A 6,000-nucleotide genomic window follows, 5' to 3' on the forward strand; every position below is an offset into this window, starting at 1 on the left:
ATGTTCCACAGTTTTTCACTTAACCGTAGTTGTTAAGTATTAAGGATTAAAGTTTGCTACAATTAACATATTCTAAAAAAAAAACATTATAAATTATTCCACTTAGCTAAAATTACTTACGCATTATAACAACATCAGTCACCTGTAGAGACTTAACTCACGAGAATAAAAATCACTAATCAAATATACTAATTAGCATACACTCACTCACCTTAATGAGAACAAAATAATAATAATTTCCAACAGCACCAAATTTGTTTAATCACACTGCCAGATGAAATTATTTTTACCTGAAGAAAAATATATCAATACGTCAAGCCACAGAGACACTCGTAGGGGTAAGAGGTGGGTGGGGGTGGGGGCGGGACATGAGGGTGAGAGATAGGTCACCTACTGTAGTGTCGATTATTAACACTAGAATACACCTGTAGAAGGTCCATCTACCTGGGAGGTAGGAGAGGGGAGCTGTGTTCACGGTTGATTATATGTAGAATGTTTGTATGATTACAGTAGGTTTCTGGTTAATATGGTATGGGTATGAGTTGGTATGAGGACGAGTTATGGGACGAGTTGGCATGGGGACGAGTTGGTATGGGGACGAGTTGGTATGGGCGACGGGTTGGTATGGGGACGAGTTGGTATGGAGACGAGTTGGTATGGGGACGAGTTGGTGGAGACGAGTTGGTATGGGGACGAGTTGGCATGGGGACGAGTTGGTATGGAGACGAGTTGGTATGGGGACGAGTTGGTATGGGCGACGGGTTGGTATGGGGACGAGTTGGCATGAGGACGAGTTGGTATGGATGACGGGTTGGTATGGGGACGAGTTGGTATGGGGACGAGTTGGTATGGGCGACGGGTTGGTATGGGGACGAGTTGGTATGGGGACGAATGGGTTCCAGCACGAGTTCACTGTTCCCTGTCAATTTGTACCATTTACTGTTTGGGTAGACTTAAGTCAATCTGTCTATTATCTTCACTCGAGAACATTCATTTATACTAATTAGTGAATAAGACACACACACACACACACACACACACACACACACACACACACACACACACACACACACACACACACACACACACACACACACACACACACACACACCTAACCTTCACTCATGACCTCACCAGAAACAAGCGCCTCTTCAACCTTACCCCTTATTCTCTATCTCTTATCTTGTTGACGTCTGCATAATATCATTCACCTCTGTTGCCTCTGATTTTTATTCCTTGTTATGCCTCTTTCTTCCTTTCCTAACAACAACAAAGATGGGGAGGAATTTTTTTTTTCCTATCTCTTTTATGTCTCTAGGAAGAATTTTTTGATGACTCTATTGTCCTCTTTTATTTTGTTGTTGTCGTCTTCACCACAGCTGTGATACACGACCACACCTCCTCCTCTTAGATGTCTCCTCAGTATTATATATTCGGTTTAATATAGTCACCCCCCACCCTCCCACCTTGTATCGTTTTCGTATGCTATTTTTTTCTCTTTCGTTTTTTTTTTTGCTTTCAGAGGTCAAGGTCACATCAGTTGGCATGAGATTGGCACTTCCCTTGGCACCTCCCTTAGTACTTCTCCAAACTCCTTTACGACTTCCCTTGGCACCTCCCTAAGTACTTTCCCTTACATCTACCTTTACGACTTTCCTTGGCACCTCCCATGACACTTCCCTTGGCATATAGCTTAGTACTTTCCTAGGCACTTCCCTTGGCACCTCCCTTGAATGCCATCCACGAGTCTCTTGAGGGTCGCTGGCACTGTACTGACTGACATGCATCATAGCCAGAGTTACGTGTCTTGTGTTGGAGAAGATATTGGTGGAGATATTAGAGTCTTGTATCTTGTGTTGAGAAGATATTGGTGGAGATATTAGAGTCTTGTATCTTGTGTTGGAGAAGATAGTGGTGGAGATATTAGAGTCTTGTATCTTGTGTTGAGAAGATAGTGGTGGAGATATTAGGAGTCTTGTATCTTGTGTTGAGAAGATAGGTGGAGATATTAGAGTCTTGTATCTTGTGTTGGAGAAGATATTGGTGGAGATATTAGAGTCTTGTATCTTGTGTTGGAGAAGATATTGGTGGAGATATTAGTGTCTTGTATCTTGTGTTGGAGAAGATATTGGTGGAGATATTAGAGTCTTGTATCTTGTGTTGGAGAAGATAGTGGTGGAGATATTAGAGTCTGTATCTTGTGTTGGAGAAGATAGTGGTGGAGATATTAGAGTCTTGTATCTTGTGTTGGAGAAGATATGGTGGAGATGTGTCTTGTATCTTGTGTTGGAGAAGACACCATTGTCCACCCTCTCAGCCCCACAACGCACTGCGCCTTCCTCTCAGCCCCAACGCATGCGCACTTCCTCTCAACCCTAGAACACATGCGCACCTCCTCTCAACTTAGAACACAGCGCACTTCCTCTCAACCCTAGAACACATGCGCATCAGCCCTGGCCAGTGCAGCTCCCCTCAACACACGCATGGCGGAGTGACATGAGCGGTGGGGGTGGGGGGAGACCAGGGGAAATACATCACCACTATGTCCTTCCATTAATATTCGTTCGTTGCTGGTGACGAGGTGTGTGTGTGTGTGTGTGTGTGTGTGTGTGTGTGTGTGTGTGTGTGTGTGTGTGTGTGTGTGTGTATATGTGTGTGTGTGTGTGTGTGTGTGTGTGTGTGTGTGTGTGTGTGTGGTATACATTGTCGGGTTTTGTTTTGTTTGAGGTTTAAAGTTTAACTTAAACCCAACTTAATTTTAACCAAACCTTAACCAGAGTTGAACCTGGACATTATCCTGAACCTAACTTAAAGCAGAACCTAAACCCTTAACCTCACCTAAGCTAACCTAATCTACCCTTAATATAATCTATCCTTAACCAAATCGAACCTAACTTTACACCCTAACTCAATCCTTAGCCTAACCTAACCTCGTCCTTAGACACATTTAAAAGATGGCATGACAAAGAAAGGGCCAGCAAACGCGTCACCCTCATTCACGTGGATTATGGTATTAGAAACCCTCATACGCGTGGGTTGTACACAGAGCCCCTCAAGCGTGGTTAGAGCTACTCAGCACCACAATTAGCGGCGCCTCACGTCAACACCTGATTAATGGCCGTAAAGAGTTTAACTTAACACAAGAACCAATATTCATTTTGTTGACACTAAAATGTGGCGCCGGAGGAGGAGGAGGAAGAAAGGCAGGAGGGCATGGGTGAATTACTGAGGAAAATAGAGAGGAAGAAGAAGAAGAAGAAGAAGAAGAAGAAGAAGAAGAAGAAGAAGAAGAAGAAGAAGAAGAAGAAGAAGAAGAAGAAGAAGGTGTTAAAGTAAAGAAATATGGGAAGGAGAAGAAGAAAGAAGAGGAGAGGAAGAATAATAGAATTGGGAAGAGAAGGAAAAGGAGAAAAGGGAATATAGGAAGAATATGAAGAGGAGGAGGAGGAGGAGGAGGAGGACATGTCAAGAAAGTATTTCATAGTCTTGGACTTAGAGGTCGGTGAGTCAGGGAGATTCCTGACCCACCACCTAAATTGTCTGGTGGTGAGAGAAGTGAGAGACCTAGGTGAGAGAAGTGAGACACCAGTGAGAGACCTAGGTGAGAGAAGTGAGACACCAGTGAGAGACCTAGGTGAGAAAAGTGAGAGACCTAGGTGAGAGAAGTGAGAGACCTGAGGACCTGCCTGATCCAACACCTAAATTGTATGGTGGTGAGAGAAGTGAGACACCTAGGTGAGAGAAGTGAGAGAACCGAGAGAACACGCCGAGGGAAGCAGGAGGGAGGAGAAAGAGGAAGACAAAGGGTAAGAGCTAACGATGAAGGTGGAAGAGAGGAGGAGGAGGAGGAGGATGAAGAAGAATGGGAGAGGAAAGAATTGGGGAAGAAGGAGAGAAGGAAGGAATGGAGGAAAACAAGGAAAAAGTAAAAGAAGAAGTGTCAAATAATTGTTGGGTTAAGTTAGGTTAGGTTAAGTTAGGTTAAGTTTGGTTAGGTTAGATTAGGGGTTAGGTAAGATTAGGTTAAGTTAGGTTAGGTTAGGTTAGGTTAGGTTAGGTTAGGTTAGGTTAGATTAGATTAGGTCAAGTTAGGTAAGATTAGGTTAAGTTAGGTTAGATTAGGTTAGATTAGGTTCAATTTAGTGTTAGACAATAATCCAACACATAAACATGTTCTCTGCAAATGTCTAATGAGGTCACATGTAGTTATCACGTTTGTTATAATGAATACTTATATACCCTAATTATTTACAGTTCACAGTTATATATTATTATTATTATTATTATTATTATTATTATTATTAATATTATATATATTATTATTATTATTATTACCTATTATTATTATTATTAGTTTGTTATTATTATTATTATTAGTATTGCTGCTTTTATTATCATTATATTTCTCTTCTTCATCTATTTTCCTTTCATATCTCCTTATTATCTTCTTTCTCTCTCTCTCTCTCTCTCTCTCTGTTTTTCTATTTATCGGGTCATTTGCCTCATGATGCAAGAAGAATATTCGAATCTCCGGGGCGGAAGGGTGGAAGAGGCAGCAGGGGGAATAATTAATGGGAGAGGGGGAAGGATGGAGAGGAGGGAAGGGGAGGAGATGAGTGGAGAAAGTGGAACAGAGGGAGAGGGAGGTGAATATGGAGGGTGGGAAGAGGAAGCATAGTGAATGGAAGATGTAAAGGAGAGAGAGAGAGAGAGAGAGAGAGAGAGAGAGAGAGAGAGAGAGAGAGAGAGAGAGAGAGAGAGAGAGAGAGAGAGAGAGAGAGAGAGAGAGAGAGAGAGAGAGAGAGAGAGAGAGAGAGAACGCTAGACTAGGGAATGTTTCGCTTAATATGACCAACCGGGAACATACTGGTGTGTGTGTGTGTGTGTGTGTGTGTGTGTGTGTGTGTGTGTGTGTGTGTGTGTGTGTGTGTGTGTGTGTGAAAAGTGGAGAGAGGAAGGAGTCAGGGAGGGAGGGACAGAGGAGGGAGGGAGGGAGTCAGGAAGAGAGGGGGTAAGGAAGGAGGGGAGGGAGGTAGGAGGAGGAGGGAGGTAAGGGAGGTAGGAGGAAGGGGGGTAAGAGAGGGAGGGAGGGGGTAAGGGGAGGGGAGGAGGTAGGGAGGGAGGAGGAGTGGGTAAGGGAGGGAGGAAGGGGTAAGAGAGGGAGGGAGGGGGGTAAGGGAAAGGGAGGGAGGTAGGGAGGGAGTCAGAGAGGGACGGAGTCGTGGAGGGAGGAAGGGAAGGAGTCAATGAGGAGGAAGAAAAGGAGGGAGGAATGAGGAGGGAAGGAGTCAATGAGGAGGTAGGGAGGGAGTCAGGGCAGGAGAGTCAGGGAGGGAGGAAGGAGGGAGGAGGAAGGAGGGGGAGGGCCTACAAAACCTAAGAATGGAGCAGCAGAAGGAGAGTCGCCTTCCAATACGTAAAGTTTTGAACCGTCATGTTTTATGACTGAGTGTTGTTTAATGTATACAGTGATTATATGGGGCTCTTGTGCTGCTAATAACTACTACAGCAACAATAACAACAACTACAACTACTAGCAACTACAACAATAACAATTATAATAACAACAACAATAATTATAATAACAACAACAATAATTATAATAACAACAACAATAATAATAATAATAACAATAATAACGAAAATAATATCAATAATAATAATAAAAAAAATAAAAAATAATAATAATAATAAGAATAAGAATAATAATAACAACAACAACAATAACAACAACAATAATAACAACAACAATGAAAAAGACAATAGTAATAATAATAAAACAAGATAATTAACAATAACTTTACACCTTTTTCTCATTTACAGTTTATCATATTTTTGGTGGACGAGGCGGGAGTAAAGAGAAGGTGAGAGAGGCATGGCGGACTAACACAGCTTGAGGCGGCAGTCCAGGAGAGGGGGAGGGGGGGTAGGGGGAGGGGAGGGTGGGGGAGAGGGAGGGGTGGGGAGAGGGAGGGGAGGGGGGAGGAGGGAGAGAGGGGA

This window comes from Homarus americanus, unplaced genomic scaffold (genome assembly GCF_018991925.1).
Source record: "Homarus americanus isolate GMGI-L3 unplaced genomic scaffold, GMGI_Hamer_2.0 scaffold32229, whole genome shotgun sequence".
Lineage (NCBI taxonomy): Eukaryota > Metazoa > Arthropoda > Malacostraca > Decapoda > Nephropidae > Homarus > Homarus americanus.